The sequence below is a fragment of the Sceloporus occidentalis genome, unplaced genomic scaffold (assembly GCF_023333645.1).
Source record: "Sceloporus occidentalis isolate IW3139 unplaced genomic scaffold, rSceOcc1.0.p SCAF_49, whole genome shotgun sequence".
In the NCBI taxonomy this organism is placed as follows: Eukaryota; Metazoa; Chordata; class Lepidosauria; order Squamata; family Phrynosomatidae; genus Sceloporus; species Sceloporus occidentalis.
This window is the reverse complement of record NW_028317029.1, coordinates 7,593,672-7,621,203: the sequence shown is the minus strand read 5'-3', so window position 1 is coordinate 7,621,203 and position 27,532 is coordinate 7,593,672. Positions and strand designations below refer to the sequence as shown.

The following is a 27,532-nucleotide window of genomic DNA, read 5'->3' as shown; positions in this document are numbered from 1 at the left end:
AATTCTATTTCTACTGGAAGAAGTTTTCCAAAAGAGATGTTGGAGGCGAGTATATCGCCAATTCCGAAACCAGGGAAGGATCCTTCACTGGTTACTAACTACAGGCCAATATCTCTCATCAATTTAGATGTGAAGATATATTCTAAGATCCTGGCCTCTAGATTGGCTCGAATAATACGAGATTTGATACATCCAGATCAGGCAGGATTCATTCCTGGTAGGGCGGGAGAAGAAAATACGCGCAAAATCTTCAATATCATTGAATATATAAATAGATATAAAATCTCTTCAGTTATAGTAGCTTTAGATGCCCAAAAGGTATTTGATAGGGTCAGTTCTTAGCTGAAACACTTCAAGCATTTGGTTTAACAGGTCTTTTTGTTGTGCCAATATTCAAAAAGGGGACAAAAAGTGACCCGGGGAATTATAGGCCTGTTAGTTTAACTTCTGTTGTGTGTAAACTGTTTGAGGGTTTCCTAAGAGATGCTATTTTGGAGTATCTCAATGAAAATAAGTGTATGACTCCATATCAGCATGGGTTTACAAGGGATCGGTCCTGTCAAACTAACCTGATCAGCTTTTATGAGGAGGTGAGCTCAAGACTGGATCGGGGTGAATCGCTGGATGTCGTATATCTTGATTTTTCCAAAGCATTTGATACGGTGCCACATAAAAGGCTGGTACATAAAATGAGAATGCTTGGGCTGGGGGAGAATGTGTGTATGTGGGTAAGTAACTGGCTCAGTGATAGGAAACAGAGGGTGGTTATTAATGGTACATACTCTGAGTGGGTTACTGTTGCTAGTGGGGTACCACAGGGGTCAGTTTTGGGTCCTATTCTTTTTAATATATTTATTAATGACCTTGTAGAGGGATTGTATAGTAAAGTATCAATCTTTGCAGACGATACTAAGCTCTGTAACGTGGTTAACACAATAGAGGACAGTGCACGATTACAAATGGATCTGCATAGGTTGCAGGCTTGGGCTGGGATGTGGCAGATGAGGTTCAACACAGATAAATGTAAGGTTATGCACATGGGGAAGAAAAATCCAGGCTGGGAATATGTATTAAATGGGAAAACACTGGGGACGACTGACATGGAAAAGGACTTAGGAGTTTTAGTTAACAGTAAATTTACCTGTAGCGACCAGTGTCAGGCAGCTGCTGCTAAGGCAAATAAAATGGGGTGCATCAAAAGAGGCATAGATGCCCACGACAAGGAAATAATTCTACCACTGTACAAGTCACTAGTCAGACCACACATGGAATACTGTGTACAGTACTGGGCACCAGTGTACAAGAAAGATATAGTGGAGCTGGAGAGGGTTCAAAGACGGGCAACCAGAGTAATAAGGGGAATGGGAGGACTACAGTACCCAGAAAGATTATCAGAATTAGGGTTATTTAGTTTGGAAAAAAGACGGCTTAGGGGGGATTTAATAACTATGTATAAATATATAAGGGGACAGTACAGAGATCACTCCCAAGACCTATTTATACCCAGGACTGTATCTATAACAAGGGGACATCCTCTACGGTTGGAGGAAAGAAGGTTTCTACACCAGCACAGACGGGGGTTCTTTACAGTAAGAGCGGTGAGATTATGGAACTCTCTGCCAGAGGAAGTGGTTATGGTAAACTCAATAAAAGAGTTCAAAAGGAGCCTGGACGTGTTTCTTGAAAGCAATAATATTACAAGTTATGGATATTAGATTAATAGGGACAGAACGTTGATCCAGGGATTTATTCTGATTGCCATATTTGGAGTCGGGAAGGAATTTTCCCCCTGGTATGGGGCAATTGGCATCTGCTTCATAAGGGTTTTTTTGCCTTCCTCTGGATCAACACAGTAGGGACACAATATGTATATAGGTTGAACTTGATGGACTTTGGTCTTTTTTCAACCTTATGAACTATGTTACTATGTTACCTAACTATGGCCTTATATACATCTCTGGTCTCAAAGATTAGAGGCCCTTTTTTAGACTCAGATATGTTTCACATTTATAATGGTACAAGGCAGGGCTGCCCGTTAGCTCCTCTGTTATATGCTCTAACAATTGAGCCTTTAGCTGCCTATATTAGAAACTCTTCTAATATTCATGGTATAAATATTGATAAACATGAATATAGTATTACCTTATATGCAGACGATGTTTTATTAACATTATCTGCACCCTTATTATCTATCCCTGCTTTTTTAAAAGGAATAGAAAAATTTGGATACTATTCTAATTACAAACTTAATTTATCAAAGACTCAGATGATTCCATTTTATCTCTCTGAGTCTCAGATGACTGGACCCAGACTTCATAGACTAGGCACAAATTGAAGAGTGGGTGCTCTAAAAGCTAAGCACTGCTGAGAGTCAAACTCAGGATCTCCTGTTTTCAAGACAGGTGCTTTAACCATCTAAACCACAGCGCCTTATTGGCTGTTTAGGTTTTCAAAACCATGGTCTACCCTGCTCTTTAACATTTGACCAATTTGTTAGAGAAGAACAAATCTTACTACAGCAGTAATGATTTGAACTAGCAATGGAAAATTGGGCTGTTTTGCAGTCTTTTTAGCTGAAACTATTAAATTTAAAAGAAACTCACATGAGAAATGGGATGTCATGAATTAAGAATCACAGGATAAGATAATTCACAAATGCCACAAACACCTACCAAGAACTCAGATGTTAGGCTCAGTATAAACAAGAGAATTAGTGTGTTTAACCAGCAAGGGATTATAGACGATGAGAAAAAATCTACTGAGATCTAGATGGTCATGATTCTTGAAGCCTTTAACTTCTTTAAGAATTAGACTGGACGCGGTCTTCAGAGACTAGGCACAAATTCAACAGTGGATGCTCTAAAACTTAGGCACTGCTGAGAGTTGAATTCAGGCTCTCCTGTTTATTAGACAGGCATTTTAACCATCTAAGCCACAGCACCTCAACAACTGCTTGATTTTCTAAAATTATGGAGTACCCTGCTCTTTAACAGTTGACCGATATGTTAGAAAGGAGCAAATCTTACTATGGCAGTAATGATTTGAACTAGCAATGGAAAATTGGGCTGTTTTGTATTATTTTTAGCTGAAACTATTACATTTAAAAGAAACTCACATTCGACGTGGGATGTCATGAATTAAGAATCACAGGATAAGATGATTCAGATATGCCACAAACACCTACCAAGAACTCAGTTGTTAGGCTCAGTATAAACAAGAGAATTAGTGTGTTTAACCAGCACGGGGTTATAGACCATGAGTAAAAACCTACTGACATCTAGATGGTCACGATTCTTTAAACCTTTAACTTCTTTTAGAATTAGACTGGACCCAGACTTCATAGACTAGGCACAAATTGAAGAGTGGGTGCTCTAAAAAGCTAGGCATTGCTGAGAGTTGAACTCAGGATCTCCTGTTTACAAGACAGGTGCTTTAACCATCTAAGCCACAGTGCCTTGTTGGCTGTTCAGGTTTTCAAAACCATGGTCTACCCTGCTCTTCAACATGTGACCAATTTGTTAGAGAAGAACAAATCTTACTATAGCAGTAATGATTTGAACTAGCAATGGAAAATTGGGCTGTTTTGCAGTCTTTTTTGCTGAAACTATTAAATTTAAAAGAAACTCACATGAGAAGTGGGATGTCATGAATTAAGAATCACAGGATAAAATAATTCACAAATGCCACAAACACCTACCAAAAACTCAGATGTTAGGCTCAGTATAAACAAGAGAATTAGTGTGTTTAACCAGCACTGGATTTTATGGCAAGACAGGAGGCTTCGTATTTTGCATAAACCTTCTTTACTGTTAACCTCCAGCAGCAAAACAGTTAACAGAAAAACAAGAAAACAACCAATCAGAACATAGGAACAGTCTATAAAAGCCTTGACATCCTGTAACTCCTCCTCTTTCTTTGCTGCTTAACCTCCAGGTGAGAACATTCCATTATATATTTCTTTTCTACCACATTTTTATCTGTAATATCGTTTTATATATATATATTCCTATTGTTTTATTTCTATTTTATTGCCATTCTACTTGTCCCTTTATTACCTGTTCCGTTCACTGTTTTTCTCGCCTGCTGCCTCTGTCCACGCGGCCCTCCTTGTGAGTTTTTTCCTTTTTCGGCCCCTTTGGGGTCTCTATTCCCGCTATCCGTCCTTACCTTTCGGCTGGTCTCCGGTGCGGTCTTTTTTCTTTCCCCGTGTGGCGGATTATTCTGCCGCACGGCAGATTGGTCCGCCCTAGCGGCGGTTTTTGCTTCCCGCGCGGCGGTGAGGTAATCTTTCCGCCGCACGGCTTGTTTTGTTCCCGCGTGGCTGTTTCTCTTCCCACGGGTTGGGGGTTTTTTCTCCCCTCCCGCGCGTGTTCTGGTGTTCTGTTTTCTTCCCGCGCGGTGGTTTCGTTACCGCGCGAGTGCCGTTTTTTCGTTTCTGCGGCGGTCTTTCTAGACCGTGCGGCGGATTCGTGTTTTGTTTTATTTCGCGGCGCGGTGTGCGCTCGGGTAGGCTTCCCCGGGCCGTTTTAGACCCGGGTGGCGGGCCTTTGGCCTTCACCGCGCCGTGCGTTCTCTGCTACGCCATTTGGGGCCTGGTCTGCTCTGCGGCCTTACCCCCCTTTATTTCCCTTAGGTTATTATTTTTTGTTTTTTACCTGCAGCCTGGTTATTGCTTTAGGTCTTTTCCCTAGGTGTTCCTATGGCAGTTGTCTATGTGTTACACTGCCTGCATTGACACATTCATATTTGGATATCTCCATTACTGCATTGAGTTGTGGGTGACCCCTCTGGCCAGGCTGAACCCCTGCCACTTACTCCTGTGGGTAAACCCCCTACCGCGTGCCATTTGGGGTGAACCCCCCTGCTGCCGCCATACACGTATTTTTCCTGGAGACACGCTACAGGGTACACGACCCGTGTCATAGGGGTGACCCCCTCCTCCCTTGATTACGCTTATATGGGTGCTCCCCGTTTTTCACCCAAATTTGGGCTTTGGTCTGTTACTCAACGTTTATTCTGTGTTCTTTTATAGACACATTGGGAGCGATATGGCAGACGAATCTCAGAATTTTCTTCCTGCGGCCGTCCAGGCATGGCTCCGCTCCGCACTAGCTGCGTCGCTGCCCGCCGCTCTAGAGGAGCTTCAATCTTCTCGTACGGCTCAACCTCTCGTCTCCCCTACTAGAGTTGAGGACTCTGACACTGGCGGTTCGGCTTCTCCTGCGGGCACCTCAGCCTCGCATAAGCGCACCTGGGACGAGGCACCCTCTACTTCGGGAAAGGGCAAAGCCCCGCTTAAGAAAGTGCGCAGTTCGGTCCTCCCCATGGTTGCTCCTACTGAGGACCTCACCGACTATGAGATCCTGGATGAATACTGCGCAGGCTCTTCCGGCGGTGCCTCCCCTGCCCGGGCTCAGGATTTCGCCTCCGAACCCCCAAGTTACCATCCTATCCGTCTAAAGCCCCGGACCAACCCTTTGAAGTGACCGACGATCTGGGAGCTCCACTGTTTGACCCCAGAACCCTACGTCACCCTCGCTCCTCCGAGTGGACACCTTCGGCCCATATAGCAGAATTTCTGAGGTTTTGGATCCGTCGGCCCCTGGACAAGGAGGTCTGTCAACGACTGCGATCCGAGTGCCCTCGGCCCACCGTCCGGGATAAGGTCCTCCATACCCCGGAGTTTGACCAGACTTTTGTTACTTTCCTCACCACAAATGGTAAGGACCCTCGTAAGGGCATTGAACTGGGTTTGCGCTCGGCGCAAGATAAACTCTTGGATGTCGCCGGGCCCCTGACTCAAGTGTTTCAGATGGCAGATGAGGCAATTACAGACGGCTCGCCTTTGGATCCCCAGCTTGTCCGTGATTGGACCCAGAGAGCACTGTCTTCTCGGCAATGCCAATTGCGCCATCTCATCGGAGCGGCGTAAGGCAGCTTTGTTTAAACTTGACGCCAAGCTGGCAGAACTGGCCCCTAAGGAGCTGGGTGCCGACGCCAAGGGTCTGCTCTTCGGTGAAAAATTCATTAAGAACATGTGAACCTCTTCACCTCTCTCACCAAGGCCCAGACGAACATGAGACGCGTCTTCAGGACTGGAAGTCGTTTTTCCTCCCGGGCTGGCCGGCAGCGGGGTCGTGCCGCCAGCAGATCGGCTTTGTTTGCCGCTAGACCCCGATTTCCAGATGTCACCACCTCGTATCGGTCCCAGTTCCGGCTCCCGTTCCCCAGGGGTGGCACCAGAGGCAGAGGATACTCCTCAGCTCGCGGACGATCGGCCTCAGGTAAGACTGTTTTCGGTTCTTCCCCATATTCCTGTCGCGGGTCGTCTCGCCCATTTTTCCCATGTGTGGTTGCGCCTCTCGTCGGATCCGTGGGTCCTTCAGACCGTGGAGGGTTTCCGGCTAGAGTTTACTTCCCCTCCTCGTCAGGGTTTTCCCCCTCCTCTTCCCCGGCTTTCCCGCGACGCGGCGTCTCTCGTCCCCTCCGAGCTCTCTTCCCTCCTCGAGAAAGGCGCCATAGAGCGGGTGTTCTCCCCTCCTTGCTTTCTCAGCAACATCTTTTTGGTTCGCAAAAAGTCCGGGGAGTTTTGCCCGGTCATCAACCTCCGAGCCCTCAATCGGTTTGTGGTGTACCGGCATTTCAAAATGGAGGGGATACATCTCCTTCGCGACCTCCTCAGAGAGAACGATTGGTTCTCTCGCCTCGACCTCAAGGACGCGTACCTCGCTGTCCCGGTCCATCGCGACGATCGGAGGTTCTTGCAGTTCCGCTGGCGGGGCCATCTCTGGCAGTTCACTTGCCTTCCGTTTGGCCTCAGCTCGGCTCCATGGTGCTTCACCAAGCTCCTAAAGCCGGTTATGGAGTTCCTCCGGGCGCGAGGCATCCGATCTATCATTTACCTGGACGACATCCTCCTCATGGCCCAGGATGTCGAGTCGCTGCGACGCGACACTTTCCTCGCGGTCAATCTCCTTCAGGATTTGGGCTTCGTGATCAACGAGGCCAAGTCGGTCTTGGTCCCGACTCAAACCATTCAGTTCCTCGGGTTCTCAGTGGACTCGGTGGACTCGGTGGCTTCGGTCCTCCGGTTGCCCCGCGACAAAGTCTTGGTTATCAAGAAAGAGATCCGCAAGCTCCTTCGAGGTGGCTTGATCTCTCTCAGAAATCTCGCCAGAGTCATCGGCCTGCTGTCTGCATCCATTCAGGCCATCTTCCCAGGTCCGCTCCACTACAGGGCCCTTCAGCGTCTCAAGACGCGGCACCTTCGCGAGTTGGCCTCCTACGACTCCTTGGTTCCTTTGACGGACGAGGCTCGGTTAGAACTCCACTGGTGGTTAGTTCACATAAACGCGTGGAACGGCCGTGCCATTTTCGGGTCCAGCCCGGATTTTATCCTAGAGTCCGACGCCAGTCTTTCTGGTTGGGGAGCAGTTTGCGGGGACGCAGCTACCGGGGGTCTATGGACCTTGACGGAACACAATCTCCATATCAACTGCCTGGAGCTCATTGCGGGCTCCTTCGCGATTCGCAGTTTCTTGAAAGGGGTAACTCATTGTTCCCTCGTTTTGCGCATGGACAATGTCTCCGCCGTGCGCTCCATCAACAGGTTGGGGGGCTCCAGATCCAGGCTTCTGACGGAGCTCACCAAGGAGCTTTATCAGTTTTGCCTGGACAACCATTTGTCTATCCGGACGGAGTACCTGCCCGGGAAGGAAAATCTAGTGGCAGACTGGTTCTCCCGGCATTGGAGGGACGTGAGCGATTGGCGTCTCCTCCCGGGCGTGTTTCACTCCCTCCACCTTTGTCGAGGTCCACTCCATCTGGACCTGTTCGCGTCCAGGGCAAATCGCCAGACCGACGCGTTCTTCAGTTGGCTGCCGGACCCTCTCTCTGTGGCGGTGGACGCCTTCCTGCAACCGTGGCCACTTCAGGGAGCTTACGCGTTTCCCCCCTTCAACATGATCCTCCGGACTCTCCACTCCGTTTGCCGGCAGGGTGTGTCGATCATCCTGATAGCCCCTCTGTGGAGGACTCAGCCGTGGTTCCCACTGCTTCTGGAGTTGTCGTTCGCGGATCCCCTGATCCTTCCCTCTTCGTGGGACCTACTTCTAGATCCGGAGGGGAATCCTCACCCTCTTATCCTCCAGGGTCGTTTGATTCTGGTGGCTTGGTCGGTTTCCGGGGATCCTGGCATGTGCCTGGATTATCGGAGTCGGCTCGAGACTTGCTCTGGGGATCCTGGGCTCCTGGCACCAGAAAGTCTTATCTCCACGCTTGGGGCTCCTGGAGTCGCTGGTGTCTGGCTCAACACCTTGATCCCCTTACGGCACATTTAACGGCGGTCCTCAATTTTTTGGCCCACCTGTTTTCCCTTGGCCGGTCCTACCGAACAATTAATTTGTTTCGTTCGGCAATTTCGGCGGCTCATGTTCCGGTTCAGGGACTGGCCGTCGGTAGGGATCCCTCGGTTTGTCGCCTCCTCCAAGGTATTCGGCTTTCCAGACCCCCGGGGGTTCGTTACGGCTCCTTCTGGGATGTCTCTCGGGTCCTCAGTTTCTTGGAGGCTTGGCCGGACAACAATCTTTTGTCCTTTCGTCAGCTTTCCGCTAAAACCGCTCTTCTTTTGTGTCTCGTTTCTTTCAGGAGTGTCTCTGATGTTCGTGCTTTTGACGTCTCGTCGTTTTCCTTTTCTCCTGAGGGAGTTTCGGTCTCTGTGTTTCGTAGGACGAAATCTAATGCTTCGACCGTTTCTTATCCTTATTTTCCTGACCGTCCTCACCTTTGTGTAGCTCGTTGCCTCCAATCTTATCTCGCTGTTTCGGCCCAGTTTCGTTCGTCTTCTTCTGGCCCGCTTTTTATTTCTTACGTGCGTCCTTTTCGGCCGGTCTCTGTCCCCACGCTTTCTAGGTGGATTCGGTGGCTCCTCCTTTTGGCCGGCATTGAGGGGCCCTTTGGGGCGCATTCGGTCCGTGGAGCGGCGGCTTCCGCTGCTTTTTCGGCGTGCTGTTCCCTTTCGGACCTTTTGTCCGCGGCAGACTGGTCTCGGGAATCTACTTTCCGGACCTTTTACTTTCGCCCTCCGGCTCATGCTGCGTTGGCTTTGCTTGGGGGGCGTTAAAACTGCAAAGTACGAAGCCTCCTGTTTTGCCATAAAACTAGGGATTAATCTAGCCTTGGTGCAGTATTAATCTAAATTTTATTAAAGACAGGAGGCGAGTATTTTCCCTCCCGTGCTTTTCCCCCCCTTCCTTTGTCATTTGGGTGGTATCCAGGTGGGCTCCTGTCTTTGGGGGTGTATCTTTCATGTTCTCTTGCCGCGTTGTTTCCTGTGTGTTTATAAGCGGCTTATGTTTGCATGGTACTGTCACGTTTCTTTTGTTTTTTCAGGTCGTCCTCCTGTTGGTGTGGCTGCACTCCCGCGTTTCGGAGCTTGTTTCCTGTTATGCGTTGTGCCTGGGATATTGTTTCTTCCGGTTCGGATGATTGGCAAAGAAAGAGGAGGAGTTTCAGGATGTCAAGGCTTTTATAGACTGTTCCTATGTTCTGATTGGTTGTTTTCTTGTTTTTCTGTTAACTGTTTTGCTGCTGGAGGTTAACAGTAAAGAAGGTTTATGCAAAATACGAAGCCTCCTGTCTTTAATAAAATTTAGATTAATACTGCGCCAAGGCTAGATTAATCCCTAATTATAGACTATGAGTAAAAGCCTACTGGGATGTAGATGGCCATGATTGTTTAAACCTTTAACTTCTTTAAGAATTAGACTAAACTCAGATTTCATAGACTAGGCACAAATTAAACAACGGGTGTTCTGAAAGTCAGGCACTGCTGAGATTTGAACTCAGGATCTCCTGTTTACGAAACAGGCGCTTTAACCAACTAAGCCACAGGGCCATGACTTCTGTGTGTTTTTCCAGAATCATGGTCTACCCTGCTCTTCAACATTTGTCCAATTTGTTAGAGAAGAACAAATCTTACTATAGCAGTAATGATTTGAACTAGTAATGGAAAATTGGGCTGTTTTGCAGTCTTTTTAGCTGAAACTATTAAATTTAAAAGAAACTCACATTAGAAGTGGGATGTCATGAATTAAGAATCACAGGATGAGATAATTCACAAATGCCACAAACACCTACCAAGAACTCAGATGTTAGGCTCAATATAAACAAGAGAATTAGTCTGTTTAACCAGCAAGGGATTATAGACGATGAGTAAAATCCTACTGACATCTAGATGGTCATGATTCTTTAAGCCTTTAACTTCTTTTAGAATTAGACTGGACCCAGACTTCATAGACTAGGCACAAATTGAAGAGTGGGTGCTTTAAAAGTTAAGCATTGCTGAGAGTCGAGCTCAGGATCTCCTGTTTACAAGACAGGCGCTTTAACCATTTAAGCCACCGCGCCTTGACTTCTGTGTGTTTTTCCAGAACCATGGAGTACCCAGGGACTGCTGAGACTTGACCTCAGGATCTCCTGTTTACGAAACAGGCGCTTTAAGCAACTAAGCCACGGCGCCACGAAGGCTGCAATGTTGTGCAAAGCCATGGAGTAACCTGCTCTACAACATTTGACCGATATGTTAGTATAGCAGTAATGATTCAAACTAGCAATGGGAACAAAGTAACTGACATCTAGATGGTCATGATTGTTTAAGCCTTTAACTTCTTTCAGAATTAAACAAGACCCAGACTTCATAGACCAGGCACAAATTAAACAGCAGCTGTTCTGAAAGTCAGGCACTGCTGAGATTTGAACTCAAGATTATCTGTTTATGAAGCAGGCGCTTTAACCAACTAAGCCACAGCGCCATGACTTCTGTACGTTTTTCCAGAATCATGGTCTACCCTGCTCTTCAACATTTGACCAATTTGTTAGAGAAGAACAAATCTTACTATAGCAGTAATGATTTGAACTAGCAATGGAAAATTGGGCTGTTTTGCAGTCTTTTTAGCTGAAACTATTAAATTTAAAAGAAACTCGCATGAGAAGTGGGATGTCATGAATTAAGAATCACAGGATAAGATAATTCACAAATGCCACAAACACCTACCAAGAACTCAGATGTTAGGCTCAATATAAACAAGAGAATTAGTCTGTTTAACCAGCAAGGGATTATAGACGATGAGAAAAAAATCTACTGAGATCTAGATGGTCATGATTCTTGAAGCCTTCAACTTCTTTTAGAATTAGACTGGACCCAGTCTACATAGACTAGGCACAAATTAAACAGTGGATATTCTGAAAGTCAGGCACTGCTGATATTTGCACTCAGGAGCGCCTGTTTACGAAACAGGCGCTTTAACCAACTAAGCCACCGCGCCTTGACTTCTGTGTGTTTTTCCAGAACCATGGAGTACCCTGCTCTACAGCATTTGACCAATTTCTTAGAGAAGAACAAATCTTACTATGGCAGTAATGATTTGAACTACCAATGGAAAATTGGGCTGTTTTGCAGTCTTTTTAGCTGAAACTATTACATTTAAATGAAACTCACATGAGAAGTGGGATGTCATGAATTAAGAATCACAGGATAAAATGATTAAGATATGACACAAACACCTACCAAGAACTCAGTTGTTAGGCTCAGTATAAACAAGAGAATTTGGCTGTTTAACCAGCAAGGGATTATAGACGATGAGAAAAAACCTGCTGAGATCTAGATGATAATGATTCTTAAAGCCTTTAACTTCTTTTAGAATTAGACTGGACCCAGTCTATATAGACAAGGCACAAATTAAACAGTGGATGTTCTGAAATTCCGGCACTGCTGAGATTGGAACTCAGGATCTCCTGTTTTCGAAACAAGCGCTTTAACCAACTAAGCCACAGCGCCTTGCCTTCTGTGTGTTTTTCCAGTCTTTTTAGCTGAAACTATTACATTTAAAAGAAACATGAGAAGTGGGATGTCATGAATTAAGAATCACAGGATAATATGATTCAGATTTGCCACAAACACCTACCAAGAACTCAGATGTTATTCTCGGTATAAACAAGAGAATTAGTGTGTTTAACCAGCAAGGGATTATAGACGATGAGAAAAAATCTACTGAGATCAAGATGGTCATGATTCTTGAAGCCTTTAACTTCTTTAAGAATTAGACTGGACGCGGTCTTCAGAGACTAGGCACAAATTCAACAGTGGATGCTCTAAAACTTAGGCACTGCTGAGATTTGAACTCAGGATCTCCTGTTTACCAGACAGGTGCTTTAACCATCTAAGCCACAGTGCCTCAAAACCTGCTTGTTTTTCTAAGATTATGTAGTACCCTGCTCTTCAACATTTGACCGATATGTTAGAAAGGAGCAAATCTTACTATGGCAGTAATGATTTGAACTAGCAAAGGAAAATTGGGCTGTTTTGTATTATTTTTAGCTGAAACTATTACATTTAAAAGAAACTCACATTCGAAGTGGTATGTCATGAATTAAGAATCACAGGATAAAATGATTCAGATATGCCACAAACACCTACCAAGAACTCAGTTGTTAGGCTCAGTATAAACAAGAGAATTAGTGTGTTTAACCAGCACGGGATTATAGACCATGAGTAAAAACCTACTGACATCTAGATGGTCATAATTCTTTAAGCCTTTAACTTCTTTTAGAATTAGACTGGACCCAGACTTCATAGACTAGGCACAAATTGATGAGTGGGTGCTCTAAAAGCTAGACACTGCTGAGAGTCGAACTCAGGATCTCCTGTTTACAAGACAGGCGCTTTAACCATCTAAGCCACAAAGCCTTGTTGACTGTTTTGGTTTTCAAAACCATGGTCTACCCTGCTCTTCAACATTTGACCAATTTTGTTAGAGAAGAACAAATCTTACTATAGCAGTAATGATTTGAACTAGCAATGGAAAATTGGGCTGTTTTGCAGTCTTTTTTGCTGAAACTATTAAATTTAATAGAAACTCATATGAGAAGTGGGATGTCATGAATTAAGAATCACAGGATAAGATGATTCAGATATGCCACAAACACCTACCAAGAACTCAGATTTTAGGCTCAGTATCAATAAGAGAATTAGTGTGTTTAACCAGCACGGGATTATAGACGATGAGAAAAAATATACTGAGATTTAGATGGTCATGATTCTTGAAGCCTTAGACTAGGCACAAATTCAACAGTGGATGCTCTAAAATGTAGGTACTGCTCAGAGTTGAACTCAGGATCTCCTGTTTACTAGACAGGCGCTTTAACCATCTAAGCCACAGTGCCTTGACACCTGCTTGTTTTTCTAAAATCATGGAGTACCCTGCTCTTCAACATTTGACCGATATGTTAGAGAAGAACAAATCTTACTATAGCAGTAACGATTTGAACTAGCAAAATGAAAATTGGGCTGTTTTGCAGTCTTTTTTGCTGAAACTATTAAATTTAAAAGAAACTCACATGAGAAGTAGGATGTCATGAATTAAGAATCACATAATAAGATGATTCAGATATGCCACAAACACCTACGAAGAACTCAGATGTTAGGCTCAGTATAAATAAGAGAATTAGTGTGTTTAACCAGCACGGGACTATAGACGATGAGAAAAAATCTACTGAGATTTAGATGGTCATGATTCTTGAAGCCTTTAACTTCTTTAAGAATTAGACTGGACGCAGTCTTAATAGACTAGGCACAAATTCAACAGTGGATGCTCTAAAACTTAGGCACTGCTGAGAGTCGAACTCAGGATCTCCTGTTGACTAAACAGGCACTTTAACCATCTAAGCCACAGCGCCTTGACCCCTGCTTGTTTTTCTAAAATCATGGAGTTCCCTGCTCTTCAACATTTGACCGATATGTTAGAGAAGAAAAAATCTTACTATAGCAGTAACGATTTGAACTAGCAATGGAAAATTGGGCTGTTTTGCAGTCTTTTTTGCTGAAACTGTTAAATTTAAAAGAAACTCACATGAGAAGTGGGATGTCATGAATTAAGAATCACAGGATAAGATGATTTAGATATGCCACAAACACCTACCTAGAACGCAAATGTTAGGCTCAGTATAAACAAGAGAATTAGTTTGTTTAACCAGCACGGGATTATAGACCATGAGACAAAATCTACTGAGATCTAGATGGTCATGATTTTTGAAGCCTTTAACTTCTTTTAGAATTAGACTGGATGCGGTCTTCATAGACTAGGCACAAATTCAACAGTGGATGCTCTAAAAGATAGGCACTGCTGAGAGTCGAACTCAGGATCTTCTGTTGATAAACATGCACTTTAACCATCTAATCCACACCGCCTTGACAATTGATTATTTTTCTAAAACCATGGAGTACCCTGCTCTTCAACATTTGACCGATATGTTAGAGAAGAACAAATCTTACTATAGCAGTAACGATTTGAACTAGCAATGGAAAATTGGGCTGTTTTGCAGTCTTTTTTGCTGAAACTATTAAATTTAAAAGAAACTCACAAAAGAAGTGGGATGTCATGAATTAAGAATCACAGCATAAGATGATTCAGATATGCCACAAACACCTACCAAGAACTCAGTTGTTAGGCTCAGTATAAACAAGAGAATTAGTGTGTTTAACCAGCACGGGATTACAGACCATGAGTAAAAACCTACTGACATTTAGATGATCATGATTCTTTACGCCTTTAACTTCTTTTAGAATTAGACTGGACCCAGATTTCGTAGACTAGGCACAAATTGATGAGTGGGTGCTCTAAAAGGCAGGCACTGCTGAGAGTCGAACTCAGGATCTCCTGTTTACAAGACAGCCACTTTAACCATCTAAGCCACAGCGCCTTGTTGGCTGTTTTTGGTTTTCAAAGCCATGGTCTACCCTGCTCTTCAACATTTGACCAATTTGTTAAAGAAGAACAAATCTTACTATAGCAGTAATGATTTGATCTAGCAATGGAAAATTGGGCTGTTTTGCAGTCTTTTTTGCTGAAACTATTAAATTTAAAAGAAACTCACATGAGAAGTGGGATGTCATGAATTAAGAATCACAGGATAAGATAATTCACAAATGCCACAAACACCTACCAAAAACTCAGATGTTAGGCTCAGTATAAACAAGAGAATTAGTGTGTTTAACCAGCACGGGATTAAAGACTATGAGTAAAAACCTACTGGGATGTAGATAGTCATGATTTTTTAAACCTTTAACTTCTTTAAGAATTAGACTAAACCCGGAGTTCATAGACTAGTCACAAATTAAACAGTGGATGTTCTAAAAGTCAGGCACTGCGGAGATTTGAAGTCAGGATCTCCTGTTTACAAAAAAATAGGTGCATTAACCAACGAAGCCACAGGGTCTTGATGTATGTGTGTTTTTCCAGAGCCATGGAGTACCCTGCTCTACAACATTTGACCAATTTATTAGAGAAGAACAAATCTTACTATGTCAGTAATGATTTGAACTAGCAATGGAAAATTGGGCTGTTTTGCAGTCTTTTTAGCTGAAACGATTACATTTAAAAGAAACTCACATGAAAAGTGGGATGTCATGAATTAAGAATCACAGGATAAGATGATTCAGATATGCCACAAACACCTACCAAGAACTCAGATGTTAGACTCAGTATAAATAAGAGAATTAGTGTGTTTAACCAGCACGGGATTATAGACGATGAGAAAAAATCTACTGAGATTTAGATGGTCATGATTCTTGAAGCCTTTAACTTCTTTAAGAATTAGACTGGACGCAGTCTTCATAGACTAGGCACAAATTCAATAGTGGATGCTCTAAAACTTAGGCACTGCTGAGAGTCAAACTCAGGATCTCCTTTTTACTAGACAGGCGCTTTAACCATCTAAGCCACAGCAGCTTGACACCTGCTTGTTTTTCTAAAATCACGGAGTACCCTGCTCTTCAACATTTGACCGATATGTTAGAGAAGAACAAATCTTACTATAGCAGTAACGATTTGAACTAGCAATGGAAAATTGGGCTGTTTTGCAGTCTTTTTTGCTGAAACTATTACATTTAAAAGAAACTCACATGAGAAGTGGGATGTCATGAATTAAGAATCACAGGATAAGATGATTCAGATATGCCACAAACACCTACCAAGAACTCAGATGTTAGACTCAGTATAAATAAGAGAATTAGTGTGTTTAACCAGCACGGGATTATAGACAATGAGAAAAAATCTACTGAGATTTAGATGGTCATGATTCTTGAAGCCTTTAACTTCTTTAAGAATTAGACTGGACGCAGTCTTCATAGACTAGGCACAAATTCAACAGTGGATGCTCTAAAACTTAGGCACTGCTGAGAGTTGAACTCAGGATCTCCTGTTTACTAGACAGGTGCTTTAACCATCTAAGCCACAGCGCATTGACCTCTACTTGTTTTTCTAAAATCATGGAGTGCCCTGCTCTTCAACATTTGACCGATATGTTAGAGAAGAAAAAATCTTACTATAGCAGTAACGATTTGAACTAGCAATGGAAAATTGGGCTGTTTTGCAGTCTTTTTTGCTGAAACTGTTAAATTTAAAAGAAACTCACATGAGAAGTGGGATGTCATGAATTAAGAATCACAGGATAAGATGATTTAGATATGCCACAAACACCTACCTAGAACGCAAATGTTAGGCTCAGTATAAACAAGAGAATTAGTTTGTTTAACCAGCACGGGATTATAGACAAAATCTACTGAGATCTAGATGGTCATGATTTTTGAAGCCTTTAACTTCTTTTAGAATTAGACTGGATGCGCTCTTCATAGACTAGGCACAAATTCAACAGTGGATGCTCTAAAAGATAGGCACTGCTGAGAGTCGAACTCAGGATCTTCTGTTGATAGACATGCACTTTAACCATCTAAGCCACACCGCCTTGACAATTGATTAATTTTCTAAAATCATGGAGTGCCCTGCTCTTCAACATTTGACCGATATGTTAGAGAAGAACAAATCTTACTATAGCAGTAACGATTTGAACTAGCAATGGAAAATTGGGCTGTTTTGCAGTCTTTTTTGCTGAAACTATTAAATTTAAAAGAAACTCACAAAAGAAGAGGGATGTCATGAATTAAGAATCACAGGATAAGATGATTCAGATATGCCACAAACACCTACCAAGAACTCAGTTGTTAGGCTCAGTATAAACAAGAGAATTAGTGTGTTTAACCAGCACGGGATTACAGACCATGAGTAAAAACCTACTGACATTTAGATGGTCATGATTCTTTACGCCTTTAACTTCTTTTAGAATTAGACTGGACCCAGATTTCGTAGACTAGGCACAAATTGATGAGTGGGTGCTCTAAAAGCCAGGCACTGCTGAGAGTCAAACTCATAATCTCCTGTTTACAAGACAGGCGCTTTAACCACCTAAGCCACAGCGCCTTCTTGGCTGTTTTTGGTTTTCAAAACCATGGTCTACCCTGCTCTTCAACATTTGACCAATTTGTTAAAGAAGAACAAATCTTACTATAGCAGTAATGATTTGATATAGCAATGGAAAATTGGGCTGTTTTGCAGTCTTTTTTGCTGAAACTATTAAATTTAAAAGAAACTCACATGAGAAGTGGGATGTCATGAATTAAGAATCACAGGATAAGATAATTCACAAATGCCACAAACACCTACCAAAAACTCAGATGTTAGGCTCAGTATAAACAAGAGAATTAGTGTGTTTAACCAGCACGGGATTAAAGACTATGAGTAAAAACCTACTGGGATGTAGATAGTCATGATTTTTTAAACCTTTAACTTCTTTAAGAATTAGACTAAACCCGGAATTCATAGACTAGTCACAAATTAAACAGTGGATGTTCTAAAAGTCAGGCACTGCGGAGATTTGAAGTCAGGATCTCCTGTTTACAAAAAAAAGGTGCATTAACCAACTAATCCACAAGGTCTTGACGTGTGTGTGTTTTTCCAGAGCCATGGAGTACCCTGCTCTACAACATTTGACCAATTTATTAGAGAAGAACAAATCTTACTATGTCAGTAATGATTTGAACTAGCAATGGAAAAATGGGCTGTTTTGCAGTCTTTTTAGCTGAAACGATTACATTTAAAAGAAACTCACATGAAAAGTGGGATGTCATGAATTAAGAATCACAGGATAAGATGATTCAGATATGCCACAAACACCTACCAAGAACTCAGATGTTAGGCTCAGTATAAACAAGAGAATTAGTGTGTTTAACCAGCAAGGGATTATAGACGATGAGAAAAAATCTACTGAGATTTAGATGGTCATGATTCTTGAAGCCTTTAACTTCTTTAAGAATTAGACTGGCCGCAGTCTTCATAGACTAGGCACAAATTCAACAGTGGATGCTCTAAAACTTAGGCACTGCTGAGAGTTGAACTCAGGACCTCCTGTATATTAGACAGGCGCTTTAACCATCTAAGCCACAGCAGCTCAACACTTCCTGGTTTTTCTAAAATTATGGAGTACCCTGCTCTTCAACATTTGACCGATATGTTAGAAAGGAGTAAATCTTACTATGGCAGTAATGATTTGAACTAGCAATGGAAAATTGGGCTGTTTTGTATTATTTTTAGCTGAAACTATTACATTTAAAAGAAACTCACATTCGACGTGGGATGTCATGAATTAAGAATCACAGTATAAAATGATTCAGATATGACACAAACACCTACCAAGAACTCAGTTGTTAGGCTCACTATAAACAAGAGAATTAGTGTGTTTAACCAGCACCGAATTATAGACCATGAGTAAAAACCTACTGACATCTAGATGGTCATGATTCTTTAAGCCTTTAACTTCTTTTAGAATTAGACTGGACCCAGACTTCATAGACTAGGAACAAATTGTAGAGTGGGTGCTCTAAAAGCTAGGCACTGCTGAGAGGCGAACTCATGATCTCCTGTTTACAAGACAGGTGCTTTAACCATCTAAGCCACAGCGCCTTTTTGGCTGGTTTGGTTTTCAAAACCATGGTCTACCCTGCTCTTCAACATTTGACCAATTTTGTTAGAGAAGAACAAATCTTACTATAGCAGTAATGATTTGAACTAGCAATGGAAAATTGGGCTGTTTTGCAGTCTTTTTTGCTGAAACTATTAAATTTAATAGAAACTCATATGAGAAGTGGGATGTCATGAATTAAGAATCACAGGATAAGATGATTCAGATATGCCACAAACACCTACCAAGAACTCAGATTTTAGGCTCAGTATCAATAAGAGAATTAGTGTGTTTAACCAGCACGGGATTATAGACGATGAGAAAAAATCTACTGAGATTTAGATGGTCATGATTCTTGAAGCCTTTAACTTCTTTAAGAATTAGACTGGACGCAGTCTTAATAGACTAGGCACAAATTCAACAGTGGATGCTCTAAAATGTAGGTACTGCTGAGAGTTGAACTCAGGATGTCCTGTTTACTAGACAGGCGCTTTAACCATCTAAGCCACAGTGCCTTGACACCTGTTTCTTTTTCTAAAATCATGGAGTACCCTGCTCTTCAACATTTGACCGATATGTTAGAGAAGAACAAATCTTACTATAGCAGTAACGATTTGAACTAGCAAAATGAAAATTGGGCTGTTTTGCAGTCTTTTTTGCTGAAACTATTAAATTTAAAAGAAACTCACATGAGAAGTAGGATGTCATGAATTAAGAATCACATAATAAGATGATTCAGATATGCCACAAACACCTACGAAGAACTCAGATGTTAGGCTCAGTATAAATAAGAGAATTAGTGTGTTTAGCCAGCACGGGACTATAGACGATGAGAAAAAATCTACTGAGATTTAGATGGTCATGATTCTTGAAGCCTTTAACTTCTTTAAGAATTAGACTGGACGCAGTCTTAATAGACTAGGCACAAATTCAACAGTGGATGCTCTAAAACTTAGGCACTGCTGAGAGTCGAACTCAGGATCTCCTGTTTACTAGACAGGCGCTTTAACCATCTAAGCCACAGCGCCTTGACCCCTGCTTGTTTTTCTAAAATCATGGAGTGCCCTGCTCTTCAACATTTGACCGATATGTTAGAGAAGAAAAAATCTTACTATAGCAGTAACGATTTGAACTAGCGATGGAAAATTGGGCTGTTTTGCAGTCTTTTTTGCTGAAACTGTTAAATTTAAAAGAAACTCACATGAGAAGTGGGATGTCATGAATTAAGAATCACAGGATAAGATGATTTAGATATGCCACAAACACCTACCTAGAACGCAAATGTTAGGCTCAGTATAAACAAGAGAATTAGTTTGTTTAACCAGCACGGGATTATAGACCATGAGACAAAATCTACTGAGATCTAGATGGTCATGATTTTTGAAGCCTTTAACTTCATTTAGAATTAGACTGGATGCGGTCTTCATAGACTAGGCACAAATTCAACAGTGGATGCTCTAAAAGATAGGCACTGCTGAGAGTCGAACTCAGAATCTTCTGTTGATAAACATGCACTTTAACCATCTAATCCACACCGCCTTGACAATTGATTATTTTTCTAAAACCATGGAGTACCCTGCTCTTCAACATTTGACCGATATGTTAGAGAAGAACAAATCTTACTATAGCAGTAACGATTTGAACTAGCAATGGAAAATTGGGCTGTTTTGCAGTCTTTTTTGCTGAAACTATTAAATTTAAAAGAAACTCACAAAAGAAGTGGGATGTCATGAATTAAGAATCACAGCATAAGATGATTCAGATATGCCACAAACACCTACCAAGAACTCAGTTGTTAGGCTCAGTATAAACAAGAGAATTAGTGTGTTTAACCAGCACGGGATAATAGACGATGAGAAAAAATCCACTGAGATTTAGATGGTCATGATTCTTGAACCCTTTAACTTCTTTAAGAATTAGACTGCACGCAGTCTTCATAGACTAGGCACAAATTCAATAGTGGATGCTCTAAAACTTAGGCACTGCTGAGAGTCAAACTCAGGATCTCCTTTTTACTAGACAGGCGCTTTAACCATCTAAGCCACAGCAGCTTGACACCTGCTTGTTTTTCTAAAATCACGGAGTACCCTGCTCTTCAACATTTGACCGATATGTTAGAGAAGAACAAATCTTACTATAGCAGTAACGATTTGAACTAGCAATGGAAAATTGGGCTGTTTTGCAGTCTTTTTTGCTGAAACTATTACATTTAAAAGAAACTCACATGAGAAGTGGGATGTCATGAATTAAGAATCACAGGATAAGATGATTCAGATATGCCACAAACACCTACCAAGAACTCAGATGTTAGACTCAGTATAAATAAGAGAATTAGTGTGTTTAACCAGCACGGGATTATAGACAATGAGAAAAAATCTACTGAGATTTAGATGGTCATGATTCTTGAAGCCTTTAACTTCTTTAAGAATTAGACTGGACGCAGTCTTCATAGACTAGGCACAAATTCAACAGTGGATGCTCTAAAACTTAGGCACTGCTGAGAGTTGAACTCAGGATCTCCTGTTTACTAGACAGGTGCTTTAACCATCTAAGCCACAGCGCATTGACCTCTACTTGTTTTTCTAAAATCATGGAGTGCCCTGCTCTTCAACATTTGACCGATATGTTAGAGAAGAAAAAATCTTACTATAGCAGTAACGATTTGAACTAGCAATGGAAAATTGGGCTGTTTTGCAGTCTTTTTTGCTGAAACTGTTAAATTTAAAAGAAACTCACATGAGAAGTGGGATGTCATGAATTAAGAATCACAGGATAAGATGATTTAGATATGCCACAAACACCTACCTAGAACGCAAATGTTAGGCTCAGTATAAACAAGAGAATTAGTTTGTTTAACCAGCACGGGATTATAGACAAAATCTACTGAGATCTAGATGGTCATGATTTTTGAAGCCTTTAACTTCTTTTAGAATTAGACTGGATGCGCTCTTCATAGACTAGGCACAAATTCAACAGTGGATGCTCTAAAAGATAGGCACTGCTGAGAGTCGAACTCAGGATCTTCTGTTGATAGACATGCACTTTAACCATCTAAGCCACACCGCCTTGACAATTGATTAATTTTCTAAAATCATGGAGTGCCCTGCTCTTCAACATTTGACCGATATGTTAGAGAAGAACAAATCTTACTATAGCAGTAACGATTTGAACTAGCAATGGAAAATTGGGCTGTTTTGCAGTCTTTTTTGCTGAAACTATTAAATTTAAAAGAAACTCACAAAAGAAGAGGGATGTCATGAATTAAGAATCACAGGATAAGATGATTCAGATATGCCACAAACACCTACCAAGAACTCAGTTGTTAGGCTCAGTATAAACAAGAGAATTAGTGTGTTTAACCAGCACGGGATTACAGACCATGAGTAAAAACCTACTGACATTTAGATGGTCATGATTCTTTACGCCTTTAACTTCTTTTAGAATTAGACTGGACCCAGATTTCGTAGACTAGGCACAAATTGATGAGTGGGTGCTCTAAAAGCAAGGCACTGCTGAGAGTCAAACTCATAATCTCCTGTTTACAAGACAGGCGCTTTAACCACCTAAGCCACAGCGCCTTCTTGGCTGTTTTTGGTTTTCAAAACCATGGTCTACCCTGCTCTTCAACATTTGACCAATTTGTTAAAGAAGAACAAATCTTACTATAGCAGTAATGATTTGATATAGCAATGGAAAATTGGGCTGTTTTGCAGTCTTTTTTGCTGAAACTATTAAATTTAAAAGAAACTCACATGAGAAGTGGGATGTCATGAATTAAGAATCACAGGATAAGATAATTCACAAATGCCACAAACACCTACCAAAAACTCAGATGTTAGGCTCAGTATAAACAAGAGAATTTAACCAGCACGGGATTAAAGACTATGAGTAAAAACCTACTGGGATGTAGATAGTCATGATTTTTTAAACCTTTAACTTCTTTAAGAATTAGACTAAACCCGGAATTCATAGACTAGTCACAAATTAAACATTTTAAACATTTAAAAGAAACTCACATGAAAAGTGGGATGTCATGAATTAAGAATCACAGGATAAGATGATTCAGATATGCCACAAACACCTACCAAGAACTCAGATGTTAGGCTCAGTATAAACAAGAGAATTAGTGTGTTTAACCAGCAAGGGATTATAGACGATGAGAAAAAATCTACTGAGATTTAGATGGTCATGATTCTTTTTTTTTTTTTTTTAATAATTTATTGGAATTTTTCAAATATATAAAACACATATCAAAAAGATACAGAGCATATGAAGAATATACACAACAATTCTTTGGTAAACCAGAGTTACAACTCTTACTGATACAAAACCATTAAGGAAAAAATGAACTACTCTGGTCCACTTCACATAAACTACAATAATATCCTTAAACAGTACTAAGACGTATATAAATCTTCATATTACCCAACATTCATACACATACACGCAAGACGCAAACAAGCGAGATTGGCGGTGGGAGGGGTAGAGGTTGAGTTATCGGTAACTATAATGTACTCCGAGGACACTATACCCATTGGGGTCTTTCAAGGGAATTAAGGTTAGTACCCAAAAGAGTGTATCTATGTGATAGAGACAGAATCGTTTGAATGAATATCCGTAATATAATTAAACCACAGGGACCATATCTGGTTATATCTCAGCAGATTTTGATTCATCAGATAGAAATGTTTCTCCATCTTAGCTTGGTTGGTAGTTTGATCCATTACTTCTTTCCAAGTAGGGGATTCAGCTTTCCTCCAAGCTCTAGCAATGCATATTTTAATAGCTAATAAGATGTTAACTGCCAATAATTTAAATGCGCTAGTTGAGGGAGGAAGAGCTAAATGAAAAAGCCAAGTATAAGAGTGGATGGCAAAGTTGCATTTAAAGATAAATGAAAGAAGCTTGGTAACTTCTAACTTAATACTATCCAGTTTACAACATGCCCACCAAATATGGAATTGAGTCCCCTCCTCATAGCCACATCTCCAACATAGGCTAGAGGTTACATTAGAGAATTTACTTAGCCGGGAGGGAACTAAATACCAGCGATGTAGCAACTTAAAAAACATCTCTTGTATATTAATTGCATGCACCGCATTCCTGACTTGTGTCCAGGAATCAGCCCAACTCTCAATAGGTAGTATGATCTCACAATCAGTTTGCCATTTTTCCACAGAAGCAGGTATTATGTCGTTCTTTTGCGTATCCAGATACGCTGACATCAAAGAAATTAATTTTTTTTTCTGATGCTTATTAATTAATAGATCTAATTCTGAAGGAGAATGGACCATCTTAGAATTCAAAAAATACTTCAATCTAATATATGAAAATAATTCTTTGTCAGGAAGCTTAAATTTAGTTTGTAAATCGGAAAAACTAAGGAATGAATCATTCACTTGTAAATCTCCAAGAATATTAATATTATTTGAGATCCAATTTAGTAACTCAATATCCTGAATATAATATTTAAGAACCTTCAAAGGAGTTAGAATTGTAAATTCCACATCTATACTTTCAAGTGATCTAAACTTATAGCTTGTTTTTATTGCGTCCGTTATAATCGGATTCATAAGATTTATTTTTTTCGAAATAGAGGGGCTAAGCCAAAAGAGATTAAATAGATCATACTCATTTGCCTGACTACGTTCGCAATAGAGCCATCCCAAATTTGTATCCTTTTTAATGTCCCAAAATAGGACATGTGTAAACATTACAGCTTCATGCAGCATTCTAATATCTGGAAATCCCAAGCCCAGATATCTATAACTTCTTTTTATTATTTTCTGACTTATTCTGGATTTACCCGATTTCCAAACAAAGGAAAGAGCCATTTTAGAAAATTTATCCAGGATATAACCCGGGACTCGAAGAGGTATTGTCCTAAATAGATATATAATTTTAGGGATTAAATAAGATTTTACCATATTAATTCTGCCGAGCCATGATAACTCTATTGATTTCAGTTTTTCTATAGAGGAGGCAAGATTATTCAATACAATTTCATAGTTCAGGAATACTAATTTTTTTAGATCAAACATTAATTTAATTCCAAGATAGTCCACCAACTCTTTTGAACAATCTAAATGATATTGGTCCACAAAAAAAGTCTTTTGAGCAGAAGAGATATATGCTGAGATCGCCTGGGTTTTAATAAAGTTCAATTTATAATTCGAATATAAGCTGAATTGTCGGATAACTGACAGGGCCGCAGGGACTGATACTTCTGGATTTGTCAAAGTGAGTATAACATCATCAGCGTATAATGTTATTTTAAAGGATTGTTCTTTAATTCTTATCCCTTCAATATCTTGTAATGACCTAATTTGAATCGCCAGAGGTTCAATTGATAACGCATAGAGCAGAGGTGCCAGCGGACACCCCTGTCTAGTACCGTTAGCAATATCAAAAAATGTAGAATTTAAAGCAGGGCCTGTAACTTTAGCGGTAGGATTGCTATATAAAGCCATTGTACTCGACTTAAAAAAACCATTAATCCCTACCGCATCCAGAGTCGCACTCAAAAAATTCCAGCTTACTCTATCAAACGCCTTCTCGGCATCTAGTGCAAGAAACACTGAAGGAGTGCGAGTATAATGAACCTGCGCAATCAGGTCTAATAATTTCCGAGTATTATCTTCCCCGTTTCTACCACTAATAAATCCAGATTGATCTGGATGAATCAGATCCATTATTACTTTACTTAATCTCTTTGCTAAAATTTTAGAATAGATCTTTGCATCTACATTTATCAAAGAGATCGGTCTATAATTTGAAAGAAAACGGGGGTCCTTCCCTGCCTTTGGGATTGGACAGATAGAGGCTTGGAGAAAATCTTTAGAGGCTACACCATCTTCTCCAATCTTGTTAAAGACCCTCAACAAAAGAGATGAAATCAAAGGATCTAACGATTTATAAAAAATTGCTGTGTACCCATCTGGGCCAGGTGATTTCCCATTCTTTAAATTTAAAATAGCTTCTCTTATTTCAGGTAATGAGAAAGGTCTATTAATATATTCAGCTTTTTCTCTAGATAATTTTGAATTGGAAGATTACGCAGGAAACATTCAATACGAGTAAGCGAGATATCTCTTGATCTAAGATTGTAAAGGGATTTATAATAACCTCTAAAGGCTTCTGCAATTTGTGAGGGGTCCAACAGTACATTATTATTAACTATTAATTTTTTTATTCTATGTCTTTGAATTACTGACTTGATTTTATTAGTTATCCACTTATTTGGACGATTATTATCATAGTACCACCTCTGTTTAGAATACGAGATAGCTCGCTCTAATCTCTCATCCAATTTAATTTTAATCTCCCTCTGAATCATTGTTATTTCCTTAGTCAGATCCGAGGTGGGGTTTAATTTATTGGTACGTTCGGCCTTTGCCAGTGCTATGTAAAGTTCAGACATAGTTCTGCCTTTTTGCCTATTAATAAAGGCATCAGTTTTTATTAAATAGCCTCTTAAAGTGCATTTAAATGCCCCCCATAAAGTAGAATCTTGAACCAAGCCATTGTCATTTATCTGCAAAAATTGCTGGGCTTCTTTGAAAAGATTTTGTTTATATAAGTCGGATTTAAAATTGAACTCGTTCAATCTCCATCCCGATCTAACACTATATTTAAGTTGATCACTCAAAGAAAAAAAAACTGGAGCATGGTCAGACCAGGAAATATTCCCGATTCGAGATGAAATACAGTTTTTTAAAGCTACTAAATTAGTATAAACTGCATCAATCCTTGAGTAAGAAAGGTGTCTATTAGAAAAAAATGTGTAATCTTTTTCTGCAGGGTGTTGAATCCTCCAAATATCAAATAAATTATAATTTTCAATAAGTGTAGACAATTTCCGAGCCATAGTCCCTGCGGCCCTGTCAACGGATCTACTATCTCTTAATTTCTTATCTAAATCCACATTCAGGACGCAATTCAAATCTCCACCAAATAATAAGATACCTCTTTTAACTTCCTCCATTCTTTTAATAAGTGACGTCAAAAATTTCACCGGATAATCATTGGGGGCATAGGCGTTAACCAGAGTGTAAATTATATCGTTTAATTTACATATCAGAATAACATATCTCCCGAACGCATCACTCTCATGAAATATGTAATCAAACTTCATTTCAGTAGCCAAAATTATCGCGGCACCCCTTTTTTTTTCTGTTGATAAATTAGATGAATAAATAATAGGGTACTTTTTAAATTTCCAGTATGTAGAACCTTTATCATCCCAATGTGTCTCCTGCACAAAGCAGATCGATATCTTTTCTCTAATTAAGGTTTCATATAAATACATCCTCTTTTGAGGTGTGTTTAAACCTTGGGCATTTATAGTAACTAAGTTTATCATTTTATTTTAAACTTCACCCCATAGTGTCTGATCCAAATTCTCCCGATCCACCAATAACCCTCTACCACCGACCCACCGCCACAACAACTCACAAACAGACCTTTCATACTCAAGAGATACAGAAAATTATGCATCTCCAGCTCTGATACCAAAATAAAATCAGAGCACACTCAAGTGGAGACGCGAGGGCATAGAGAAATGGCGAGAAAATCATGCTCGGAAAAAAAAAAAAAAAAAAGGAATAATAATAATAAGTAAATAAATATAAATAAAATAAATATATAATAAGCAGATTTCATAAATAGAGCGCAGCAATATCGT

At 40.6% G+C, this 27,532-nt stretch overlaps 1 protein-coding gene and 14 non-coding genes across 15 annotated transcripts in view; all 15 read right to left on the bottom strand.

The window, feature by feature from the left end:
• The window catches only part of LOC149289000 (microtubule-associated tumor suppressor candidate 2-like), a 129,396-nt gene that overhangs the window by 9,577 nt on the left and 92,287 nt on the right, over positions 1-27,532 (bottom strand). The window lies entirely within an intron of this gene.
• TRNAT-UGU (transfer RNA threonine (anticodon UGU)) lies at positions 3,382-3,455 on the bottom strand. The gene has a single exon. It is a non-coding gene; the product is annotated as a tRNA-Thr (tRNA).
• On the bottom strand, positions 9,822-9,895 carry TRNAT-CGU (transfer RNA threonine (anticodon CGU)). Its single transcript has one exon. It is a non-coding gene; the product is annotated as a tRNA-Thr (tRNA).
• Positions 11,763-11,836, bottom strand: TRNAS-CGA (transfer RNA serine (anticodon CGA)). The gene has a single exon. It is a non-coding gene; the product is annotated as a tRNA-Ser (tRNA).
• On the bottom strand, positions 12,160-12,233 carry TRNAT-GGU (transfer RNA threonine (anticodon GGU)). The gene has a single exon. It is a non-coding gene; the product is annotated as a tRNA-Thr (tRNA).
• On the bottom strand, positions 12,672-12,745 carry TRNAT-UGU (transfer RNA threonine (anticodon UGU)). The gene has a single exon. It is a non-coding gene; the product is annotated as a tRNA-Thr (tRNA).
• Positions 13,661-13,734, bottom strand: TRNAT-AGU (transfer RNA threonine (anticodon AGU)). The gene has a single exon. It is a non-coding gene; the product is annotated as a tRNA-Thr (tRNA).
• On the bottom strand, positions 14,684-14,757 carry TRNAT-UGU (transfer RNA threonine (anticodon UGU)). The gene has a single exon. It is a non-coding gene; the product is annotated as a tRNA-Thr (tRNA).
• TRNAT-AGU (transfer RNA threonine (anticodon AGU)) lies at positions 16,224-16,297 on the bottom strand. The gene has a single exon. It is a non-coding gene; the product is annotated as a tRNA-Thr (tRNA).
• On the bottom strand, positions 17,239-17,312 carry TRNAT-UGU (transfer RNA threonine (anticodon UGU)). Its single transcript has one exon. It is a non-coding gene; the product is annotated as a tRNA-Thr (tRNA).
• TRNAI-AAU (transfer RNA isoleucine (anticodon AAU)) lies at positions 18,266-18,339 on the bottom strand. The gene has a single exon. It is a non-coding gene; the product is annotated as a tRNA-Ile (tRNA).
• On the bottom strand, positions 19,291-19,364 carry TRNAT-AGU (transfer RNA threonine (anticodon AGU)). Its single transcript has one exon. It is a non-coding gene; the product is annotated as a tRNA-Thr (tRNA).
• TRNAT-AGU (transfer RNA threonine (anticodon AGU)) lies at positions 19,804-19,877 on the bottom strand. Its single transcript has one exon. It is a non-coding gene; the product is annotated as a tRNA-Thr (tRNA).
• Positions 21,339-21,412, bottom strand: TRNAT-AGU (transfer RNA threonine (anticodon AGU)). The gene has a single exon. It is a non-coding gene; the product is annotated as a tRNA-Thr (tRNA).
• TRNAT-UGU (transfer RNA threonine (anticodon UGU)) lies at positions 22,354-22,427 on the bottom strand. Its single transcript has one exon. It is a non-coding gene; the product is annotated as a tRNA-Thr (tRNA).